This window comes from Agelaius tricolor, unplaced genomic scaffold (assembly GCF_023055355.1).
Source record: "Agelaius tricolor isolate 1412-34295 unplaced genomic scaffold, bAgeTri1.0.p SCAF_61, whole genome shotgun sequence".
Lineage (NCBI taxonomy): Eukaryota > Metazoa > Chordata > Aves > Passeriformes > Icteridae > Agelaius > Agelaius tricolor.
The window spans coordinates 683,294-708,737 of NW_027269321.1; the positions used below are offsets into that span (position 1 = coordinate 683,294).

At 53.4% G+C, this 25,444-nt stretch overlaps 1 protein-coding gene across 1 annotated transcript in view; it reads left to right on the forward strand.

The window, feature by feature from the left end:
* LOC139605196 (zinc finger protein 23-like) overlaps nt 1-25,444 on the forward strand; it is a 554,146-nt gene that overhangs the window by 429,960 nt on the left and 98,742 nt on the right. The window lies entirely within an intron of this gene.

Here is a 25,444-nt window from a genome sequence, read left to right on the forward strand (position 1 = left end):
TAAAGAGAAGGAGCCAAAACCACATCCAAGAAACACACATGCTCTGAAAAGGCAGACCCAAGGAGGGGCCATGTAAAATCATTCCTGGAATATGTAAAGTAGTTTATGGATATGCATGAGGCTCTATGAATATGCCCCAGGCTGATGTAAGGGGAAAGGTATTTCAGGGCGATGCAGATTCCTTGGTTATGGTTTTAGTCCATTTTTATCACCTCCAGTTTTTGGGATTTGGTTCACTCTGACTCTGAGAAGTTGAGGTTTTGGGATTTTTAGTATGTTGCTGATGGAAGCAAAATGGAGGGCACAGTGTTTCGTCCTGGGTTTCTTCTTCATGCTTCTTCCTTCTTCTTCATGAGTTTGGGTGGCTTTTTGTAATTGGGCAGAAATTCCACATTGCAGGCTCTTTGGGATCAGTTATTGGGTTAAAAGGGAAAATAATCTAGGTGTCAGTTCCTAATTGGATAGTTTAGTCTTAAAAGACCTTGGAACAAGAGATTGTTGGCCATTTTGTGCCTTCTACTGAAAAGCTGCTGAACTCCCAGTAATGAGGCTGTTTTACTGATAAGAAATAATAAACACTTGCGTCTGAACATGAATTACTGTCTCAAGTGCCTTCAATCCAGAGCCAGTGAAACCAACAACTGGTACCCCACAGCTTGAGGTAGTGCCAAGGCAGAACTTGTTCATGCTCTTTTCCCCTGGTGATTTTCTACTGCCGTCCAGACTCTGATAGCAAAGCCGTGCTGGTGACAAAAGATTGACCTTGGCATCCTGGGGCACTTTCTGGGTGGGTGTTTGAATCTGCTTTTCCAGGCCTCGGGCTGAGCAGGGTGAGGCCGAGGCCTGGGCCCCTCCAGGCGGTGCCGGGAGCGCCCGGGGCAGCGGCGCGGGGCGGCCCTGAGGGGCGGCACAGGGGGCATTTCCCCCGAGCGGGCGGCGGGGAAAGGTGCCCTGGGCACAAGGGCAGGCACAAGGGCCCCGGCTCTCTGCAGTGCGGGCGGCCCAGCTCCAATCGCTGCTCCCGGAGCCGCTGCCAGGGCCGGGTCTCCTCCCCGCCGCTGACCCTGCACCTGCAGCGCTGCCTCCGCCTCTGCCGGGCTCCCCGGCACGGACGGCAAGGACGTGGACACGCTGCAGCAGGGGCCCAGCAGGGACACCCAGATGGTGCCGGGGCTGCAGCTCCTCTCCTGCAAGGAAAGGCTGACACAGCTCGGCTTCTTCAGCCTGGGAAAGAGACCCAGCCTTGATCCAGCTGTGGCCTTCCAGTACCTGAGGGCAACACACAAGAAAGCTGGACAGGGACTTTGTACGAGGGCAGGCAAGGACAGGACAAGGGAGCATGGATTCAAATGGAGAGAGATTAGGTTTAGGTAAGGGATTCAGAAAAAAGGCTCTCCTGGAACAGGTTGCCCAGAGAAGGTGGGCATGTCCCGTCCCTGACAGTGTTCAAGGCCAGGCTGCATGGAGCTCTAGACAAGCCGGTCCAGTGCAAGGGGTCCCCAGCCACAGCAGGGGGGTTGCAGCCATGGGATTTTCCAGATCCCTTCCAAGCCAAACCATGCCACGACTCCATGATTCTGGGATACTTCCCCTCCTCATCCTCTGGCAGAAAAAGAAACTTGGCCCCAAGTTCCACACTGCAGACCATGTCTTTTGACAGCCTGCAACTGTGTCAACAGAGACAGAGATGACATTACTGACATGATTTCCCTTTTCTACTTGAAAAGTAAATGCTCTGCTCCTGTCCACTCTGGCAAAATTGTCACAAGAGGCAATTGTTCCCCATGAAAAGCTTGGTCTCATGCAAAGAAGAAAGAAGCCAGAAGCCAGCACTCTTCGTTATTGCTACATTGTTTTCTTTGGTTACTTCTCTAATAGGAATGACTTTGGGATGTGATTTGTTTGTTTCTCTCTTTCGTTCCTTGGGGCGCGCAGCGGCTCCTCCGTTGGGTTCGCGGGGGCAACGGAGGAACGGCCGCGAGCTCCGGCGGCTCCGCAGCAGCAGCAGCAGCAGCGCTTCTCTTGATTGGTTTTCCGCTTGACTTTTCACTCGCTCCCCATCCCCTTCTCCCTCTCACACTCACTCGATTCCCGTTCCGTCCCGTGCCGTCCGTGTTCCGCCTCTCCCAGCCCGGCTGATGCCGCGTCCCGCAAGGCGCCCCTCGGCGGAGCCGCCCCGTGCCCGCCCCTGCCCGGCCCGCCGTGGTTCCGCCTCGGCCGGGCTCTCTCCGTCCTGGCTGTGGCGCCGCTGGAGGAGCCGCTCGCTCTGGTGCTGGCGGAGCAGTGCGGGCTTTTGGCCGCGCCTGGCGCGGGCTCTGGCCCAACCCGGCCGAGGCCCCGGCCCCGAACGAAGCCCCTGCCGCGGTTCCGCCCGCAGCCGCCCCGCTGCCGCCCGGCTCCCGCCCCGTGGCCGACAGCGTGGCCGGCAGCTGCCCCGCTCCGAGCTCCGCCGCTCGCCAGCTCGGCCGCCGGCCCCGAGCCGCCGCAGCCCGGGGCGGTTCGGCAAGCAGCAGCGCGCCGGGCGGGCGGGTGCCCCGGGCAGAAGAGCGGCAGCGCGGTGCCGCCCGCACGGGCGGAGAGGCCTCCCCTAGAGCAGCTCTAGCAGCAGGGCCCGCTGCTGGGCAGCGGCGCTGCGGCAGCGTTTACTCCGGTCCCCGCCTCACCGATGGCGCCCCGGGAAGAGACGGGGCTGGCTCGGAGGGCGGCGGCGGGCGGTGGGCGACGAGCTCAGCCCGCCGCTGGCCTTGGCTCGCAGGCGGCCATCAAGCGAGTGTCCCGGGAGCACATCTCGGAGTGGGCGCGGCTGGGGAGTGAGCGGGGCCAGCGGGAGGAGCCGGCGGGGCGTGCCGGGCGGGGCTGAGGCGAGGCCCGGCAGGGCGGCAGCCGGAACGCTGCGAGGGCAGCGAGCGTGGAGTGAGCGGGGGCCGCGCAGCGCCCCAGGCCGGGCCATGGCGATCCCTGGCGGGGCCGGGCAGGGGCTGCCCAAGGCACGGCACAGCATCGGCGCCGCTGACGGCATCGCGGTCCCCCCGCAGCGCAAGGGCGCCCTTGTGCCCCTGGAGCTGGCGCTGCTGTGGACGGTGTCGCAGCCTGGCTTCCCCGGCGTCGTGAGGCTCCTGGACTGGTTCGAGGTGCCCGAGGGCTTCGCGCTGCTCATGGAGCGTCCGCAGCGCTGTCAGCACCTCTGGTACTTCCTGCACGAGCGGCGGTTCCTGACGGAGCCCGTGGCGCGGGGGCTGTTCCGCCAGGTGCTGGAGGCCATGGGGCACTGCAGCAGCCGCGGCGTCCTGCACCCCCACATCAAGGCCGGTGAGGCGAAGCTCATCGACTTCGGCTGCGGCACGATCCTCCAGGACACGTTCTACACCCGGATGTCAGGTGAGCCCAAAGCCGGGGCCCAGCTGGGCAGCAGAAGTTCCTCCCTTGGCTGGCAGAGGGGGAAGAGGGAGGGAAGGAAGGAGGGAAGGAAGGAGGGGGAATCCATCTTCAGCCAGCTGCAGCCAAGTTGCTTTGTGGCAGGGCAGGGGCTGGCTGTTGTGGAACGGGAGCTGGCTGGGAGGGAGGGAGCAGCATGGGCCTGATGAGCTGCGCCCGTGTCCCATAGGAACGCTGGAGTACAGCCCACCGGAGTGGATCCTCTTTGGCTGCTACCATGGCCAGCCAGCCACCATCTGGTCCCTGGGCATCCTGCTCTATGAGCTGCTCTGTGGGCACCTTCCTTTCCACAGCAACGAGGACATCGTCCAGGGCCAGCTCTTCTTCCTGCCCCGGGTGTCTCAAGGTGGGGATGCGCCTTCAAGGCACGAGGGGAAGAACGGGGTTGGGAGGGGCGGCTGGCACATAAGCGTCCTGCTCTTGCAGCTGGTGAGGAGGTGGATCTCCTGAGCTTAGCTGGAGGAGGTGGCACCTGTGCCTCTGTGCTGGTGTCCTCCGCAAGAGAGGATCGATAGGAAGCTTTTGGCTGCAGCTCTGAGCACTCCTGGTGTGGCCTGGGCACTGTGGAATGTGGGAGAGCATGGACAGGAGCCTTGTCCCGCTGAGCTTTGTGGACAGTTGGCTGGCTGAGAAAGGTCACGTCGAAATAATACCCCTGGTTAAGCAAGAAGGAGACAAGTCTAGAAGTCAGCAGTCAGTGTCCATATAAGGCAAGGACATTATGCCCTTGATGCAACAACAGGATAGGGAAGAGGCTCTTTTGCCAAAAATATGAAGAATAGTTTCATCAGAATAACCACAAGAATGCAGAAGTAGGCGTAGTTGGCCGATAAGTAACTAACCAATAATGAGCACTCCTTTGCAATATGTATGAGCTTTATTAACACCAATATAAATATGTGTGACTCTCAATAAAGTTCGAGACTTGCTGATCAGTCATATTGTATGCCACATTTCTCCCGCCGATCCAACACAAACCCAAACTCCAGCCCTGGGATACCCTATAAAAGCCCCACAGCCCTCCCTTTGCCCTGTCTTTCGGGGGTCAGAAATGGACTCTGGAGCTTTCTGAAACCCAGACCCGTCTCGTTTGTTCCCGGCACCGGCAGCTGCAGCCTCCCTGGACACCATGAACTCTGGAGAATGGGGGCAGCCAGTGGGGACAGGTCCTGGACTGCAAGATAAGTGTGTGTTCTGTTTGCCATCTGTCAGTGGTGGGGCAGTTATCTTCTGTTCATTGGGCAGTTTCTCTCTTCCACAACCAATCCTCCCTCTGGGGAGGTGTGTTCCATTAATAGGCCATTGATTATTATTTATTAATCTTCTGGTAATGTGCCACTGAGTGTCAGTGCATGGCTGATTAAATGACATCATCCCATTGGGAGATGCTCTGCCCAGGGGGAGGAGCCAAGCATTCCTACCTGGACAGAATCTGAGATTTGGAACACTGTAGGCAGCCTTTTCCTCCTGGAATCCCAGAGGAGCAGCTGTCTTTCTTCTCCACGGGATTCCCAGAGGATCAGCCTTTTCCTCCTGGATTCCCAGAGGAGCAGCTGTCTTTCTTCTCCACGGGATTCCCAGAGGATCAGCCTTTTCCTCCTGGATTCCCAGAGGAAGGAAGATTCCCAGGCCCATCTACAGCAGCCCTGGACCTTCAGAGGGAAACTCCACCCTTCTCCAGGATCCCTGCTCCAACAGAGCCACACCTGGCACTGCAGGAGGGCTGCAGCCACCACTGAATGGGACTGCTGCCAGCACCCTGACCCACAGGGTGTCAGGCCCTGTTCTGACTCTGTCAGTGGGGTTTTTTTCGTTTGTACTACTGCATTTATATTTTTAATTTTTCCTTAAAAAGAACTGTTATTCCTATTCCCATATCTTTGCCTGAAAGCTCCTTAATTTCAAAATTATAACAATTCAGAGGGAGGGGTTTACATTTTCCATTCCAGGGGAGGCTCCTGCCTTCCTTAGCAGACACCTGGCTTTTCAAACCAAGACAATAACAAAGTTACTTGAACACCACAGATAGAAAATCCATTTTAATCTCTGCAAAAAGCCAATATTATGTGTCTGTAACAATAAACCTCTCGCTGAGTGATGGTAGATGTCAAAGTAACTTTGTTATAAAGATACAGTTTTTATTTCTGTTGTTAATTAAGCTCAGTGAAATAGCTGCTTGTGTTAAACTGCCTGCTTGGATGGGATAACATCCAATGCACCCAGGATGAGGACACCTGTACAGATCTGCCAACTATCAGCACTCCCTGTCTGAAGTGAGCTACACTTTGAGAACATCTCATGTTTCATGCATGCAGTGGGTGACAAGATGATTTAAAATGCTAATGAAATAAACAAGAAAGATTTAAAAATGCTCATAAAATAAACAAGAAAGGTCATTTATGTTCCCCAAAATAACAACAACAACAACAACAACAACAAGTTCTGGTTTAATGAAAGGTGGAATCTGTTGCTCTTAAGAGCAAAGATTCATAGCTGGAATAAAGAGTGTTCAGCCCAGCTGTTTCTACTATGAGGCCGTATTTCATCCCCCCTGAAAGTCCTTCATGTTTGCACAGAAAAGTGTCCCTGCACAGCCCAATAAATTCCATCACTTCAGCTGGCCAAACAACCACTGTGGTCAAGTGGGGTCTGAGCAGCTTCCAGGATCCCAAGCAGCTTCAGAAGCTTCATTTTACACCTCCTCTTCTCCCAGTGAATACCCAGCACCACCATCACTGTGGACCCATAGCTATGGATCACTGGCCTGGCCAGCACAGGGCTAATGTTTGCATCAGCCAGGAGGAGCTGCTCTGCCTGCCTGTCTGTCTCAGCCTCAGCCCTGAGACCCCAAATGCCTCCATTCTGGCCCAATCCTTCCTGGTGCTGAGCATAAGAACTCGTGCAGACAAGAGCAGGGAGGGAATCTCCCCAGCCGTTTATCAGCTCAGCAACAAGACCTTGGTACCAGGCTGTTATCTGTAGCAGAAAGCAGCAGCAGGAAGGAGACACCAGATCACCAGCCCCAGGCCATGGCCCTGGTGCTATCCTTACCAGTGATCAGTGTCTGCAGCTCTCCAGGAGCTCAGGGAGCAGGGATGCTCCTCACCATCTCATCTTACCCATGCACCCAAAGCCACGGCCAGCTGTGTGCTCCTGCCCACCAGCACATGCCAAGGCACAGCGTGGGATTCTTGGGGAGGTGTCCTCTGCAGGGCCAGGAGTTGGACTTGGTGATCCTTGGGGGTCCTTTCCAGCCCAGGATATTTTGTGATTCTAAGGCTTTGGCCAGCCCAGGTTTCAGCCACCTCCCTGATCCAGGTGTGATTGACCCCAAACCAGATCTTGCCTCTGTCTACCCTCCAGTGCAAGGAACATGTTGCATCTACCCCAGCCCCCTGCTTGTGTCTGATGGATCATGCTGACCTTTTCAACATATTTCTTGGAGTATTATAAAACATTATCTGACAAACAATAAACCAAAAAAAACCAAAAAAACCCCACAAAAAATAAGAAAAAACCAACAAAAAAACCAACAGACCAGCCCAAAGGAAATCAATTTGGGTAATGATGGCCTTTTGTTCCAGCTTATCCTGCACCAAACTCCATAGATGGTAACTCTGAACATTTCCCAGACATTCACAGTAGAGCTTGGAACTGTCTCTCTGATTTCTTGGTTGTTTCATGACACATGCATTTCTCCTATATAATCCCAGTGTTTTGCTTAGAAGCCATATTATAACTGGGAATCAATCTTCTTCATTTGAACATCTAGGACAGATTCACACATCATTTCACCATTAACTAGGATAGACTCAGCCTTGCAGATCTTTCAGGTTTCAAGCCTGGCTGTGTTGTTTCAGTTCTTTGCTGTTGCTTGTGCTCTGTGAAAAAAAAAAAACCAAACCAAAAAATTAAATAACCAGACTTTGGAACTTTCTGTTGCAGCTTGAAGAAGAACACAGGTTGTTTCATCGCTGTTGTGAGACATGTGTTACCCGGCTCATTAATTCACAACAGTTCTTGTTTTCTCTGCCTTTTTCACACTGATGTGATACATCTGTGAAGTCCAGGGTTGTACTGCAAGTGATTAATGCTGCAGTAAAGTCTGATAAACTGAGATTCCAACAAAAAAGTGTGAAAAATGTAACCTCTAAAGTTCTGAAAGCTCACATGTGACAAAACCCATAAATCAGCCCAGAAGCAGTCATTATGGTGAGTTACTAACGTGATTATGCAGCTGCATTTGTCATCATTTCCCATTACGTAGAGAATAAACCTGTCAGGCTGATTTATGGCAGAGGGCTCCACAAGATGGGAACTGGCACCTGTACTGTTCTGTGGAAAACGATGAGAAATGCTGTGTCTGCTCAAGTGCTGAAAGGAAAAGGAAGGAGGGGAGATAACTGTTATTTGAAGGCACTGATTCAGGGACAAAGACTTCAGAGAGGAGTCATGCTTACACCCATGGGATGGCAGGAAGAGTATCCACCAACCTGTCCCAACAGCAGCAGCAGCATCAGAATGCGTTCTCCACAGGTGGAGGGAAGAGAGGAGAGAGGAGATCTTTTGAGGGGACCAAAGTCAGTCATGGAGAAATCCTAGAAGCCTGGAATGGTTCGGGTCACAAGGAATCTGAAAAACCATCTTGTTCTAACCCCTGCTGTGGGCCATGACAAACTGAACAGCTGAATGCCTGGCTACTCAGGGGATACTCAAGGTTTTGGATTCCATGCCTGTGCATCTACCATGGAGCAGCTGGGTCTGCTGGGAGCAGATGGCATCCACCTGAGCTCAGAGCAGGCCAAAAGATGGGCAGATGTGGGACTGAGCAGGGCGAGGGACATCCCTGCACAGCAGCGCTCTGACAAGAGCAGCAGTGGCCTCCTCTCAGTGCCCTTCCCCGAGCAGCAGCCGCTGAACACCATGGTGGCTACACAGATGCTTTTGGCTCTGCAATCCCTTTGTGCTCAAAGGCCACGCTGGGCATTTCAGCTGGGCTGGAAGGTCTGGCTGGGCAGGGAACAGGCAAGAGGCACTGCTGGTGTGAGCTCCATGTGCTCACTGGGGACACAAGGAAGATTCTGTTCATCCAAAGAAAAACACAAGCAGCCAGTCCCTGCTAACACAGCAGTGCGACTCTGTCCAGAGCAGCTCAAATTCTCTGCCAGAACCACCCCCCTGCACCTTCTTGATCTGAAGGGGACTAGAAGTGGTTTCACTGCAGTTCTTTATTTCTGCTGTCTGATAATGGGAAGGTTTCACAGAAGTCTTGGATGGACTGGATCAGGGAATAGTCAAGCAAGAAAAACTGAGCAACCATCACCCAACCCCACTCACAGAAGAACAAGTCCCATTAGGAAAAGCACCTCAGGTGATATCATAGTTGATAATATGTATCCTACTCAACATTATTGATTATAATCTTTTCCCTTTGGAACCTTATCAGTGGGGACTTCTGCCTGCTTTGTGAAGGGAGCCCCTGGGGCCCATCCCCTCCCAGAGGGGCTGCACTTGCTGCCTGCCGGGGCTTTCATTGCTGGGCCCACTGGGAGCCCCTGAGCTGGGCTGGGCACCAAGGGCAGGGCTGGCCCGGCTGTGATGCCTCTGGCCCCTGTGACACCAGGGGCAGCGTGTCACAATGGGGGCAGCTGGAAAAGGCCCCCGCAGGTAACGCTGGCCCAGCACAGCCTGGGCAAGCGGTGAGTGCGCACGAGGCGGGGCTGGGCCGGGCCAGGGCCGGGCCACAAGCGCCGCACCCGGGCCTGCATTGTCCCCCTGCACCCAGGGCCAGCCCCTGGGGCCGGCGCCTTGGCCGGGGCACGGGGCTGCTGCTGCTGGCCCACTGGCACAGGCCCTGCTGCCTGCCAGCTGCCCGGGGCCCTCTGCTTCTGCCCTCACAGCCCTGCGCCTCCGGGCCTCACTTCAGCCCCCACAAGCTCCCTTGGCAGCCCCAGTGAAAGCCTTGTCTCTCTCCTCCTGCAGACCATGGCGCACAGAGCAGTCCTGGCTGGGCTTGTGCTGCTCCTCTTCCTGTTCCCACTTTCCGTGGTGGACAGATTTCACGGGGATGGGCAGCAGCATGCAGAGGAGATGAAAGCGGCCGCCCCAGAGCCAGCTGAGCCTGGCTGGGGACCCTGGCTCCTGGCTGCCTTGCGCTACCTGCACCAGCTCTGGCAAATTGCTCAGCCGCTGCTCCTGCTTTTGGGCTGGTGGCTCAGGCGCAGAAGGGCAGCCATGAGGCAGAGAGCAGCGGCCCAGAGAGCTGAGGAAAAGGCCAGAAGGAGGAAGGTGGAAAGCGAGCGGAGAAGGCGGCTCCTTAGGAAGAGATTCAAAGACATGGAGCAAATGCGCCGGGCCACGAAAGAAATAGAAAAGCAAATGGCCAGGCTGATTGGAATGAATAGGGATACAAACAGGATGCTGAAGGTAGGCAGGGCAGGCTCTTGGAGGAGCACAGGCAGTGGCTGTGTGAAGAAAAGCTTCCTGCTGGAGATGCTCTCTGGGCCGGCCAAGGCGAGCCGCACATCTTTGTGAGCAGCCGGCGCACAGAGCTGCGCTTGCTGCCCAGCACAGCCCTGCGCCGGGGCACAGGCTCCGGGCTCCTGACACACCCTGCCCCTCTGCCCTCTCTCTCCTCACGGGATCTGTATTAACTGCATCAATTTTAATCCTTTCCCATACAGAGCCTTTGCATCTGCTCGGAGGAAAGCACCATCTGAAGGCATCGGGCCAATGTTTGGAGATTGATTCAAGTTCTTAAATGGTTTTGAAATATTTAAAATATCTTATTTAAAAATAGTTGTCTTTAGCAACATTTTCCAAACTTTTTATTACTATAATGTAGATTAATTCTCTTGTAAGAGATCATAAATATTTTAATAATAAGTAGTAATTAAATAATGGCACTTTTCCTTATATTACATAGAACTTATAATTCACCAAAGTTACCAAGAATTATTGCAGTTAACCAAAACTGAAGTATACTTACTTTTTATCTAAACCAGCAAATGTTGCTTAATCTTCATGATCCAATAATTATTTTGTGTCTTGTTTAATATTTATATATACAGTATATAGACTGTTGCTACGAATGCCTATAATCACAATTGGTTAATTTAAATTACACTCTCTGCCCTCCTGTCTCGGGAGGGTGACTTCCCTCAGGCAGCTGCAGTCCCTGTCAAGATGCAATAAAGGCAATGCCTGAACAAACGCTGTGTCTGTGAGTGTCCATGCTGGACTCAGGTGTCAGCTGTGGGGAATTCCTGACACAGGGGCACCACAGCAGCCCTTGGCCGTGCAGAGGCTCCTTTCCTCCCCTACAGCAGCTGCTCCTTTGGTGCTGTGATCCAGCCTCTGCTCTGCGCGATGCCAAATGCAAGAAAACCAGGAGTGCCACCACTCAGACTGTCACTCGGGTCCCTGCAGAGCTCAGGAGCCACCATGGCTGTGTAGGTGTGGAACCTGCAGTGGGCCATGACAGCAGGGACAGCAGGGACAGCAGGGACAGCAGGGACAGGGGGACACAGCACAGCAATCACAGCCCGGCTGCCCTGGGACAGGCCCGGCAGGCAGACAGGACACGGGGCAGGCAGGAGTCCCCATCCTCTCTGTGCCCTCCTGAGCACAGGCACATAAGGGACAGGGGCAATGGGGACACAGCCGGCCCCTCTCCTCTGGGAATATCCCACCTGCCCAGGGGCCCTGACAGAACGCAGGGGCTGAGGCTCTGCAAGGGGAACCCAAGGCTGAGCAGGAGGACCTCCAAGTCACATCTGCCCACATTCTGCATGCAAACTGCTGCGTGGAGGAGAAAACCAGAGGGGCCTTGCCACAGCAGATCCCATCTGAGGGAAGGTGTTCTCTATTCCTGCACACGGGTGCCCCATGCAACATGGAGCACATGAATGCACTTTGACACCAGATTCTCAGCCCTGCTCAAGCGCTCTGGCACAGCAGGAGCAGCCATTCCCTAATAACACACGGGTTTGCAACTCTTGTGCAAAGCAACACAAATTGTCTCTCTCCTCCTGCAGACCATGGTGTCCAAATCAGTCCCTGCCCTGCTGGTGCTGCTCCTCTTCCACTTCCCACGGCCCGTGGTGATCAGTTGGGATGAGGATGCAGAGCTGGGCAAAGAGGGCCTGGAGCAGGCTCCCCCAGAGGCACCCGAGCCTGCCTGGGGACCCCTGCTCTGGGCAGCCGTGCAGCAGGGGCCCTACTGGGCTGCTGCTGAGCTGCTCTTCCTGCCTTTCTTCCTCTGCCTCAGGCCCAGAAGGGCGGCCATGAAGCAGAGAGCAGCGGCCCGGAGAGCCAAAGAAGAGGCCAGAAGGCGCAGGATGGAAATGGAGCAGAGAAGGCTTCGGGTGTCTGTGGAACATTCCCGGGTGTCTGTGGAACACTCCTGGGTGTCTGTGGAACACTCCTGGGTGTCTGGGGAACATTCCTGGGTGTCTGTGGAACATTCCCGGGTGTCTGTGGAACACTCCTGGGTGTCTGGGGAACACTCCCAGGTGTCTGGGGAACATTCCCGGGTGTCTGTGGAACATTCCCGGGTGTCTGTGGAACATTCCCAGGTGTCTGTGGAACATTCCCGGGTGTCTGGGGAACATTCCCGGGTGTCTGGGGAACACTCCCGGGTGTCTGGGGCTCTCCTGGCCCCGTTCCCAGCCCAGGTTCCCGGGGTTCAGGAGCTGCCCTGGTGCCCGGGCCCCACGACATCGCCTGGGTGCAGTTGGAGCCCGAGGTGCAGGCGGGCGCCGCCCGCGAGGCCCTGCAGGGCTTCAGCATCACCCAGAGCAGTGCCAGGAAGATCTCCTGCGCCAAAAAGGGACCCAGCTTCCCACCCAAATCCCCTCTCTCCATCCCAAATCCTTCTTTGTGCATTCCAAATCCTTCTTCTTTCACCCCAAATCCCCTTTCCCAGCCCCCAGGGATTTTGGGGCTCCAGAGGGGTTATTGGGGTTTTTCCCAGCATTGTACCCAGGGTCTCTCTGCAGACATTGCACCTGGAGCTGCCCCAAATAAACCCCAAATTTTGAGACTGGGGGTGGGGGGGGGCTGATACTAAAAGTCGGAGTTTTAAGGTGTTTGACCCCAAACTTTGGGAATTGGGGGTTTATCCTAATTTGGGGGTTGGGTGGGGTTGATCCTAAAATTTGGGGTTTAGGGGATTTTGACACCTCAGGGTTTGGGGATTTTTGACCCCAAACTTTGGGAATTGGGGATGTTTGAAACCCCCGGGTTTGGGATTTGGGGGTTTGTTCCCAGGATTTGGGGTTTGGGAATTTTTTTCCCCAGGATTTGAGGATCAGGGGGTTTGACCCCCAAACTTTGGGGATGAGGAGGGTTGGACACCCCAGATATTTCAAACCCCAGGAGGTGGGGATTGGGGCTTTGGACCCCAAACTTTGGGGGTTGGGGGTGTTTGACACCTCAGGATTTGGGATTTGGGGGTGTTTGACCCCAGACTTTGGGAACGGGGGATGTTGGACACCCCAAATGTTTCAAACCCCAGCATTTGGGGTCAGGGGGATTTAACCCCAACATTTGCAAATTGCAGAGTGTTTGACACCCCAGGATCTGGGATTTGGGGGGTTTAAGGCCTAAAATTTGGGGTTCGGGCTGGGGGGCAGGGGGGGAGGTTGAGATCCCAGAGTTTGGGTCTGGGGGTGTTTGGCCCCCCCCAGTGTTTGAACCCCCACGATTTGGGGTCCGGGGAGTTGACCCCAGGATTTGGGGTGTTTGACCCCAATGTTTGACCTCACCTCGGGTTTGGGGTCGGGGTTGAGATCAGGGACATTCCCTGGAGCCAGCGGCGGGATCGGGATCGGGAACGGGATCGGGAAGCGGAACAGGAACGGGGAGGGTCCCTGAGCCAATGCCGGACCCCAACCCCAGGGTGAGGCCCCGCCGCAGTCCCGGAATGGCCCCATCCCCACAATCCCGGAGCCCTCCCCAGGCCCAGCCCCTCCCCGGCCGCTGAACGGAGCCTCCCTCAATCCCAGCCCGCCCCGATCCGGGCCGGAGCCATCCCCAGAGCCTCCCCCATTCCCGGCCCGGACCCTTCCATCCCTTTTTGGGGCGGCTCCTGCCGCTCCCCGCCCATTTCTGGGGGTTCCAAAGGGCCCCGCGGACCCTCCCCATTTTGGGGGTGTTGGGGGGGCCCCAGGGCCGCCCCGAGGGCCGAGGGGGGATCGAAAGCCCCAAACCCGAGGGGCTCCTGGGGGTGCCCAGTTCCTCCCGTCCCCAGCCCGAAACAGATCGTGGCCAATCAGAGCGCGGGGCGCTGATGACGATACCGTTGCCGGGCAGAAACTCGGTGCACTGGCCCCGCCCGGCGATTTCCAGCGAATCAGCGCCCGGCTCGGCTGTGACTCATCGGGTGCCGGGCAGAACCCAGCGCCTCTCACAGCGCTGGCCAATCAGAGACTGCGCGGGGCCATTCCCAGCCAATCAGAGCGTTTGTCGCTGATGGCTCTCAGTGTCCAGGAGCGGAATTTGGGGCGGGGGGCGGTGACCCCGGCGATGGGGATGGGGCGTGCGGGGGCAGCTGGGGCCGCACTGGTGGCACTGGGGGCGCTGGGAGCCCCCCCGGCCGCGGGGGGAGCGGGGGGCGCGGGGAGAAGGGGGGGGCGGGGGGGCCCCAAATTCAACCAAAGGGGGGTCGGGACCCCCAAAGGGAGCAGGAGGGGCCTGGAACCCCCAAAACCAAGCACGGGGGAGGGGATTGGGGACTGGGGGAACCATGGGGAAGGGGCGGGAGAGCGGCGGGAAAGAAGGGGATGGGACCCCCAAATTGAGGTGGGAGGGAGCTGTGGACTGGGGGAAACCCCCATCAAATCCCATTAAAATCCCATAAAAATCCCATTAAATTCCACTCAATTCCCATTAAACACCATTAAAATCCAATAAAATACTATTAAATTCCATTAAAATCCCATGACATCTCATTAAAATCCCATAAAATTCCATTACAATCCCATCAAATTCCATTAAAAGTCCATATAATCCAATTCTATTAAAATCCTACTAAATTCCCATTAAAATCCATTAAAACCCATTAAAATCCCATCCAATCCCAAAAAATGATCCCAAACCCACACAGAATTGGCCCTGAATTACCCCCCACACATACGGCCCTAAAAACCCAACAATATAAAAAATTACCCCAAATTATCCCAAATTTACCCTGAATAACCCCAGCAAGACCCCCAAATAACCCCAAAGGCAAATCCCCCAAATGACCCCAATCCCATAAATGATCCCAAATCCCATAAATGACCCCAAATCCCATAAATGGGACTGGGAGAGGGGAGGAGAGGGCAGGGAAAGGGGGAGTGGGACAAACTGGGCGAGGAAATCAAACTCTGCAGTCAGACAGAGCAGGGATTTGTGTATCCAGCGCTGGGAGCGAGGGGGATCTCTCTGGCAAAAACCCACTCGGTCTCCTTTGGCCTTCAGCTCCATTTTAAAAGTCACAATTACAACACTTCATTAGCATACTCACATTTGCATAAAGCTGTGTCCCGGTTTTACAGCCGTGTGTGGCTTCAGCGCCTGCGTCCGTTCCTCCTGTGGCGGCCCTCAGTCTTCTGGTGCTCTTTTGATGAAGGCTTCTGTCGTCCTCCTCACGTTGGAACTTTTTACCTGGACCATCAGCCCATGCCTGGTGCTCCTTGATTTTCAGTCTAAGCTGGTCTGAGCTGATTTTGCCCTTTGCAAGCTCTGTTCAAACTTGCTCTCTCGCTCTCGGTGCGTTTGTTGTGTCGCTGGCTCTGCTCTCTCTCTTGCTCTGCTGCCTCGCTGGCTTTGCCTGCATGTGAAAAATGCATGTATTTTATGATTGGCTTTTCGCAAATATTAAAATGAATATTATATGTCTGGTGTTAGAATATTTTATATATATATATATATATATATAATATATATATATTATATTATATTCTATATATATTATATATTATATATATTATATATATTATATATTATAGGATTATATATTATATATCATTATATATTATATATTATATATATAATATATATAATATCATATTATATATTATATATATCTATAAATATTATATATAATATCATATTATATATTATATAACATAATAGTATAATATATTATATATAATATAATATAGAATATATAATAATATATAATATATATTATATGTATAATTATATAATATATAATATATAATATATATTATATAATAATATATTATATAATTATAGATATAATATATTATATATTATATATATATTTTATACATTATTATATATATTATTATTATATGTCTGGTGTATTAATTCTCTTAAGCAGTGTGTTAAATATAGTTTTAGGTTATAAAAATTGTTAAAATAGAAACGATGCTATGTAGGGTTCGTGTTTTAAAGAAAGGACTCGCAGTGAGATAGCAGCCAAAGGACACCTAAATCTTTCAGGGAAAAAGAATTTATTGCCCTCTTATCAGAAGGAATGAACTTCTTCCCGCCTCGAAGGCGCTGTTAGGATTCGGAGGAAGAAGGTGGCACTGCCCAGACAGAATCCTGTGTTTGAATGGAATTTATGCATCATGGATGAAGTGTATGAATATGCAATGGGCTGTTGTTTTTAAGGGTTAATCCTTTGTTAACGGGTGTCCCTTTTCGGGCTCGTGGTGCCCAGAAAAAGGTACCTGGACCTCCATAACCCTTTCTCTCTATTGTCTCATATTGTCCTAATTCAAATTGTCCAAATTATTATTACTCTAATTGCATTGCTATTTTTATAACCACTTTATTACAATGAACTTTTACAATTTCAAAATGAAGTGATTGGCGTATTTCACACTGCACATCTCGCTCCAGGGCTGCTTGTGCTGAACCTTTCCTTGCACAGCCCTGAGGATTCCCCCAGCCCGGGCTCCCAGCAGCTCCAGGCCCGGCCAGGAGGAGCAGCAGGGCCAGGGCTGGCCGGGCGTCCCCCCAGATGTGGCCCCCGCTGGTGGCACAGCCGGACCCTTGGGAGGCTGCCTCAGGCTTTATTGTCCACCAGCATCCCAGGAGGGAGCAGAAAATCCTCCTGCAGACGCTGATTCTGGACACTCCCAGTGCTTCCTGGTCTCCAGGAGCTTCTGCCAAGCCCCAGTGAAACCTTGGTGCCATATTGTTCCACAGCCTCACAACGCTCTCCTGGCTCCTGTGAGGTCCCTCTGTGTCCCGCTGCAGCCTTGGCTCCATCAGGCTCTCCTGGCTCCCATTAGGGTCTCCTGGCTCCATCAGGGTCTCCTGGCTCCATCAGGCTCTCCTGGCTTCCATCAGGGTCTCCTGGCTCCATCAGGGTCTCCTGGCTCCATCAGGCTCTCCTGGCTTCCATGATGCCCCACTCAGTCCCAAGGGGCATCCGCGGCTCAGCTTTGGAGCCCTGCAAGATCCAAAGGTTCCCCCCAAAAAACACCAGCCCAGGGACCCCCAGGATATTTGGGCTGAGCTCCCACTGCCCAGGCACCTGCATGGAACCCAAGTGACCGCTGGGACTCCATGGAATGTCCTGGAACAAACTGTCCCTGGTCAGACAGGGGTGCCATGGAACACAGGTGCAACTGGGACACGGACACTGCCCATGGAACCGAGTGTCCATGGGGACAGAGCCGGGCCTGATGGAACACTGGAGAACATTGTCACCCCATGGAATCCATGGAACCAGGTGTCCATGGTGGCACTGGAGAACATTGTCACCCCATGGAATCTCATGGAACCAGGTGTCCATGGTGACAGAGCCGGGCCCAATGGAACCTACTGGAACACAGGAGAACATTGTTACCTGTTGGAACCCGGGCTGCTGAGAATTTTGGACTTTCTGAGCTGACAGACACTGACCCCCAAGAGAACACTGCATTTGACCTGAGGCTGTGGAGAAGGCTTCCAAAATTGAATGATGGAACTGGGATTATGGGTGTGGAGTTTGAATAGAAGGGTGTAATATCACATGGTGGACAACTTGGAGTTTAAGGTTTTAGAATATAGTAATACATATAAAGCAATATGGGGGTTTTAGGGCGGAGGCTGATCTTTTTCTTTGCCTTCTTCTTCTTCTTCTTCTTCTTCTTCTTCTTCTTCTTCTTCTTCTCCTTCTCCTTCTCCTTCTCCTCCTCTTTCTCCTCCTTCTCCTTCTCCTCCTTCTCCTCCTTCTTTACCTTCTTCTTCTTCATCTCCTTCTTCTTCTTCCTCTTCTCCTTCTCCTCCTTCTTCTTCTTCTCCTTCTTCTTCTCCTTCTTCTCCTTCTTCTACCTCTTCCTCTTCCCCTTCCTCTTCCTCTTCCTCTTCTTCTTCTTCTTCTTCTTCTTCTTCTTCTTCTTTTTTTTTTCTTCTTCTTCACCTTCTTCTTCCTCGTCTTCTTCTCCTTCTCCTTCTCCTTCTCCTTCTCCTTCTCCTTCTCCTTCTCCTTCTCCTTCTCCTTCTCCTTCTCCTTCTCCTTCTCCTTCTCCTTCTCCTTCTCCTTCTCCTTCTCCTTCTTCCTTCTCCTTCTCCTTCTCCTTCTCCTTCTCCTTCTCCTCCTCCTCCTCCTCCTCCTCCTCCTCCTCGTGTTTGGCTGGTATTGTGTCATTGGATAAAAAAGTCCCTTATGTTGGGCACGGGTGCTTGGTTATTGGGTTAAAAGTAAAAATAATTTAGGTGTCATTTCTTAATTGGACAGTTTATCCTCAAAAGACCTTGCAGAGAGATAGACGGGGCTCCATTTTCACCTTGTTAGCGAAGTGCTGCAGAACTCACAGCTTGTGAGACTGTTCTAGAGACAAGAGCTAATGAACACCTGAGTCCAAACAAGAAATGCTGTCTTGGGATTTCATCCCGACCTTGGCAGAAAAGAAGCAAAAGAATTGACTGTTACCCCACGGAATCTCATGGAACCAGGTGTCCACTGTTTCACGGTGCAGCCTCAGAGAGTGGTGAGACCCTTGTGGCACCATGGAATATCCTGAAACCACGGCTCCCTTGTGACAAACCTGGGCTTTATGAAACCAAGGACACCGCTGGGATGCAATGGAATCTCAAGGAACCAAGGGTCAGCTGTCAACACATCAGCTTCTCAGGAAACCAAGGCAAACACTGTGACACAGAGAGGGGCCTAATGGGACCCAGGAGACCATGGTGACACCGTGGTGGGATCTCATGGAACCAAGTGTGAATTGTTACAGGACCCAGGAGACCATGGTGACACCGTGGTGGGATCTCATGGAACCAAGTGTGAATTGTTACAGGACCCAGGAGACCATGGTGACACCGTGGTGGGATCTCATGGAACCAAGTGTGAATTGTTACAGCACCCAGGAGACCATGGTGATACCGTGGTGGGATCTCATGGAACCAAGAGCCCAAAGTTTCACGGCTCAGCCTCATGGAGCACTGGAGACCATGGTGTCCCAAAGGGAACACATGGAACAAAGGCTCCTTAGTGACACAGCAGGGCCTCATGGAATGCAAGAGATCATCCTGATGGAATGGGAACTCATGGATTCAAGGCTCCACTCTTTTGCTGCGTGGCCTCATGGAATGCTGGAGACCATTGTGGCACCATGGAAACGAATGGCACAAAGGCTCCGCTGTGACCCAGCAGGGCCTCATGGAACCAAGGACACCGCTGTGATACAATGGAATCTCATGGAACCAAGGTCCAGTTGTGACAAAGCTGGGCCTCCTGGAACCAAGGACACAGCCGTGATGCAATGGAATCTCTGGGATCCAAGGATCAATTGTCAACACATCAGGTTCTCATGAAACCAAGCAGAACATTGTGACACAGTGGAATCTCATGGGAGCAAGGCTCTGCTTTGATCAAGTGGGGCCTCATGGGACACAGGTGCCACTGGGACATTGTCATGCCTGGTAGGAACAAGACACCACTGTGTCAGACCAAGGCCTCATGGGACCTAGGAGAGCCCTGTGACACAATGGAACCTGATGGAACCAAGGGCCCATTGTGACACGGCAGGGTCTCATGGAACCCCTGTGCCACTGGGACATTGCCAGGGCTGGTGCAAGCAAGGTTCCACTGTGACAAAGGCAGGCCTTGTGGCACCCAGGAGACCATTGTGGGACAATGGAATCTCATGGGACCAAGGCCCCATTGTGACAAAGCGTGGCCTCATGGAAGCCCAGTGCCACTGGGACATCTCCAGCCTTGGAGGAAGCAAGTGTCCATTGTGACACAGCACAGCCTCAAATCACAGGAGAGCAGAGGGATGGAGCCATGGAATCTTGGGGAACCAAGTGTCAATTCTAAACACAGCGAGGACTCATGGAACCCAGGAGACCATTGTGATGCTGCACTTTGTCACAACGGGGCCGTGCTTCTATGAGAATCCATGGGCCCACAATGTTCTCCTGGGTTCCAGGAGGCCCTGCTGGGTCACAATGGCCCCTTGCTCCCACGAGCCACAGCACGGTCCCCGTTGCCCCTGGGTTCTGTGAGGCCCTGCTGCGTTCACAACTGACACTTGCTTCCATGGGATTCCATTGCGTCACAGTGGCCCCCATGTTTCCATGAGGTTCTGCTGTGTCACAGTGGACACTGGGTTCCGCAAGAGCTGGCAATGTCCCAGGGGCACCTGTGTCCTGTGGGCCCCACTTTGCCAAAGCAGAGCCTTGGCTCCATGAGATTCCAGGCTGTCCCAATGCTCTGCTGAGTTCCACGAGGCTGTGCTGTGTCACAATGGACACTGAGTTCCACCTGCCCTGGCAATATCCAAGTGGCCCCTGGCTTCCATGAGGCCCCGTTGTGTTGGCAGGTGACACTTGGTTCCCCAAGATGTCATTGTCACGCCGCTCTCCTGGGCGCCCTGAGGCCTTGCTGTCTGTGAGAAATGACCGCTACTTTTAAAATTTTAAGGTTGATTCAACCTTGAAAAAAATGACAACAAAGGACCGAAACAGGAGAAATCACAGCACTGGGAGCCCTTCCCCACCCCGTGGCTATCAGCCACATGGCTCCTTCACAAATTGGCTGCTCCTCCTTTTAGACTTTTGGTGTTGCACCAGGTAATCCTAGCCCCACCCAAAGTCTGTCAGGTAACTCTTTGTGGCCGTCCATTGGTGGAGAATGCTTTCTTGCACCCTGACTGGAGAGCAGGTGTTGCCATGCCTGCCTTCCAGTGACAAACCTGCCCTCCCCAAATGCCCCAACCACCAAGGCCATTACAAGGGGAGGGGAAAGAGGACTATGGGGGACAGATGACAATAACATCACTACACATCTTAACACACACAAAGTATCTATCTCCTCACTGTGAGACCCAACTATGACATTACTCATCTGTAACACTGTGCAATAATGGAGCCTTGTTCCTAGCAGGCCTGGCAATGTCCCAGTGGCACCTGTGTCCCATGAGGCCCCACTTGGTCAAAGCAGAGCCTTGGCTTAACAACTGACCCTTGTTTCCTTGAGATTCCATTTGTGAAAAACACGTTCACTCTCCTGTGAAAATGTACAAAGTTTAATAAAGGACAATGGGAGACCAGGACCATGGAGCAAAGGTTATTATGGCCGGGTGCATCTTGGCACTCAGCCAGGAGCACCCTGTTACCTTTGGGGATCCCCTGAAATACCTTTCCCCTTACATCAGCCTGGTGCATATTCATAGAGCCTCATGCATATCCATAAACTACTTTACATATTCCAGGAATGATTTTACATGGCCCCTCCTTGGGTCTGCCTTTTCAGAGCATGTGTGTTTCTTGGCTGTGGTTTTGGCTCCTTCTCTTTATCACCTCCAGGTTTTGGGCCTTGGTGCACTCTGCCTTCAGACGGGGAGTGCTGATAGTTGGCAGATCTGTACAGGTGTTCTCATCCTGTGTGCACTGGATGTTATCCCATCCAAGCAGGCAGTTTAACACAAGCACACTTCTATCAGCTATTTCACTACTATGTCTAAGCTCAATTAACAACAGAAATAAAAACTATATCTTTAGAACAAAGTCACTTTACTACCACACATATAAAATCCATTTTAATATTTGCAAAAGGCCAATATTATGATATTTATCTATAACAGGGTGAAGCAGCCCTGGCCCAGGCTCTGGCCCTGGGGGACACGGGGACGCTGCCGGGGGGTCCCTGTCCCCCTGTGCCACCCCCAGGGCCCCGGTCCCCGGTCCCCGTGTCAGGCTCTGGGGTCGATCTCGTGGAACATCCTCTGGGGGAGGCTGCGGGGCCGGGGGACCCGGGGGGACCCGGGGGGACAGGGGACCCCGCTGTGCACGAGCAGGGTTGGACTGCTCTGGGGGGAGCTGTGAGGGGGCCGGGGCAGAGTGACCTCCCCAGGGACCTCACACAGCCCCCGTGATGTCACACTGCCCCCGTGATGTCACAATGCTGCCTGTGATGTCACACTGCCCCTGTGATGTCACACAGCCCCGTTGATGTCACACAATCACTCTGTTATGTCACACAACCTCCATATGATATCATTCAGCTGCTATGTGATGTCACACAGCAGATTTGTGATGTCACTGTCACCCTGTGATGTCACAGCCTCCTCTGTGACATCACAAAGCTGCTCTGTGACTCTGTGTCACAACCCACATTGTGATGTCACAGAGCCACCTTCTGTGATGTCACAGCTATCTCTGTGCTGTCACAACCCCCTCAGTGCTGTCACACAGCCCACTCTGTGCTGTCACACAGCCCCTTGCTGCCATCCCCGCTGCTCTGTGGCTCTGGGACACAGCCCCAGAGGTGCTGCTGTGACACAGCCCCCACGGGGACATGCCACAGCCCCGGCCAGTGCTGAGCCCCTGGGAGCTCTGTCTGTGCCCTGCTCGTGTCCCTGAGGGGCCCTGGCAGTGCCCCAGCCCTGCTGGGCTGTGCACAGGAGCTGCTCCTGGCCAGAGCTGTCTCTCTGCAGCTCTGCTGCCCTTGCCAGGAGCTGCCTCTGGGCCAGGAGCCCGGCCCAGCTCAGCAGCACAGACACAGCACAAGGACTTTAATCACCCTCTGGGCCTTTGCTGCTCTTTGCATCACACCCAGTCCCTCAGAGTGGGCTCAAAGACTTCTCAAGAGCTCCAAGTCAGATTGAAATACTGAAGTTTCTTGTATTTTAAAGAGATCCCTGTGAGGGACAGGACTGAGAAAGTGCCCCTGGGTTCCAGGGAGAGCAGAACACTGGAGGCACTGATGGCAGCTGGGGACAAACAAGGCAAAGGTGTCTCTGGTGCTGAGCAAACCTGGATTTGTTTCAGGAATGTAAAGGGCCAAGGCCTGAGCCCCAGGGCCTGGCCAGGCAGATCCTGTCCCTCCCTCCTTGCTCAGGGCTCTTCCCGGGATGGGCCCTGGCATGTGGGGATGGGCAATGCCAAGGGCAGGAGCATGGGGCGGCCCCTGCCAGGCTGCTGAGCAGGGACAAGGAGGCAATGAGGCCCCAGGCCTGCAAGGGTCACTTGTCCCCTCCTGGCTCAGGCCCAGGGCCAGCAGCCATGGCCAAAGCGCTGCCCAGGTTGGCTCTGTCAGGGCTGTCTTGCAGCTGCTGCCCATCCCTGTGCCCTGTGCAGCCCAGGCTGTCCCATGGTGTCCCTGCCCTGGCCTCTGTCCCTGCAGGCTCTGGGCATCCCCCGGCTGCCCCACCTGGCTGGCCCCTTCCTTTGCTGACAGCTCTGCCTCCTGCCTGCCCCTGCCTGCCCACACAAAGCCTGGGGCTGCTCCAGGCTCCTGCTGGGGACGTGCTGCACCACAGCCCTGCCCTGACAGGGAAATTCCTTTCTCCTCATGCCACTCTGGGCCTCCCCAGCTGCCCTTGGTGTTAATTCTTTCTCTCTCTGGCTGTTTTCCACTATGGCAAAAGGATCCACCAGCCCTGAAATCGCTCTTTAAACACTCTCATGGCTCTGCTCCACTGTCCTCAGTCTCCACCCCACTGAGCACAGAGCTCCTTTGTCCCTATACAGTGCTCATGGGCCCAAAGCCTCCAAACCCCCCCTCCTTGGGACATCTCTGGGCCCTCTCCAAAGTGTTTCCAAATGAAAACATTCAGCTCAGAGTCTAAAGAAATCACCAGAGGACAGGGCCAGCCCGACCTGTCTGCCCTGGCTACTTTTGTCTGGGAGCAATCCTTGGATATACAGAATTTGGGAGGCCAAATTCTAATTTTGGCCATGGTCCCTGGACAAGAAGGCCGGTTCTTTTCCATACTAATGAAGGAACAGAGCCCCAGTGTTTCAGGGACAGATGAGAGGTGACCACCAGAGGCCAAGGTCAGCACGACCTGGCAGGTTTTGTTTTGTGAGATACCCTTGCAAATAGGAATTATTTTAGGCAGAGTACCCCTTTTGGCAATGACCATCTGGAAAGTCAGACAGCTCTTTTCCATAGCAAGGAAAGCAGAGAGCCCCAGTGCTCCAGGAGCTGATGAGAGGAAGCCCTTGACATGCCAAGATCAGCCAGAGCTGTCAGGTGGCCCCTGGGAGGCCAAGCCAGACAGAGCTGTTCCATGTTCCCTGGGTCCCATGGGGTCCCACAGGGTCCCAATGGTCCTTTGCTTCTATGGGGCCCTGAGGTGTCATAATGCCCCCTTGGTGACACGAGGCCCTGAAGGTTGGAATGGTCTCCATGGTTCCATCAGGCCCCACAGAGCCACAATGGTCTCTGGGTCCATGGAGCCCCTCTGTGTCACCATGGCCCATTGGTTCCATGGGCTGCAGTGGTGCCACAATGATCCCCTTGGTTCCATGAGGTCCCCACAGTGTCCCAGGGATCTCCATGGGAAGGAAAGAACCCAGCCCCACTGTTGCAGGCACAGCCTCCAGAGGCCCAGGCCAGCCAGCCTTGACAGTACTGGCAGGTTTTGCCTGGGAGCAACCCTTGGATATTGACAATTTCAGAGGTGGAATCCCAATTTCAGACCTGGACACTGGAGGAGAAGGATGGTTCTTTTCCATAGGAAGGAAAGCACAGAACACCGGTGGTGTCTCAGGGGCAGATGAAAGGCGGCCATCAGAGGCCAAGGCCAGCCAGACCTCTCTGTCCTGGCAGCTTTTGTCTGAAAGCAACCCTTGGATATTGGGAATTTCGGAGGTGAAACCCCAATTTCGGCCGTTTCTGCATGGATAAGAAGGACGGTTCTTTTCCATAGGAAGGAAAGCACCCAGCCCCAGTGTTTGGACAGCAGGGGAGAGGCACCCCCAGGAGGCCAAGGGCAGCCAGACCTGTCTGTCCTGGCAGCTTTCACCTGGGAGCAATCCTTGGATGTACGGAGTTTTGGAGGGGGAATCCCAGTTTTGGCCATGGTCAAGATGGGTGGTTTTGCCCATAGGAAAGTAAAGCACAAAGTCCAAGTGTTTAGGAAGAAGATGAGAGGTGGCCACCCTCAGGCCAAGCCAGCCAGCCCTGTCTCTCCTGGCACCTTTTGTCTAGGGGCTTTCCTTGGACATTGGGCATTTTGGAGGTGCAATCTCAGTTTTGGCTGTGGGTGCCTGGACAGGAAGAAGAGCTCTTTTCATAAGGAAGGAAAGCACCCAGCCCCAGTGTTTCAGAGGCAGATGAGGGCCAGCCCTCAGGAAGCCAAGGCCAGCCAGACTTGTCAGTGCTGGCAGCTTTTGTCTGGGAGCTATCCTTGGATATAAGGAATTCCAGAGGCAGTCGCCCAGTTTTGGCCATGAGTGCCTGGTTGAGATGAAGGGTTTTTTCCCACAAGAAATAAAAGTGATAGTGGAGCCCTGGAAAATGTTAAAAATAGTCTTTGAAAATATTGGGCTTTGTGTTTTCTCAGGTCACTGCACCTGCGTAAGCAGTATGATAAAAGATATAATTGTTAGATGTGGTGATTGTTTAGTAATTAAATATAATTATTATATGACCATAAGAAGAATTGTGAGAAACTCTGTTGGAAATTTAAAGGGGGCTATGTTTAGCTGAAATCTGTGTATACAATAGAACAATATAAGTTTAATAATTACATGAAAGTTATGTAATGATAGAGGATAAAACAGGTTCACCTCGAATGTATGGTCGGAATCAGATTTGGGTGGA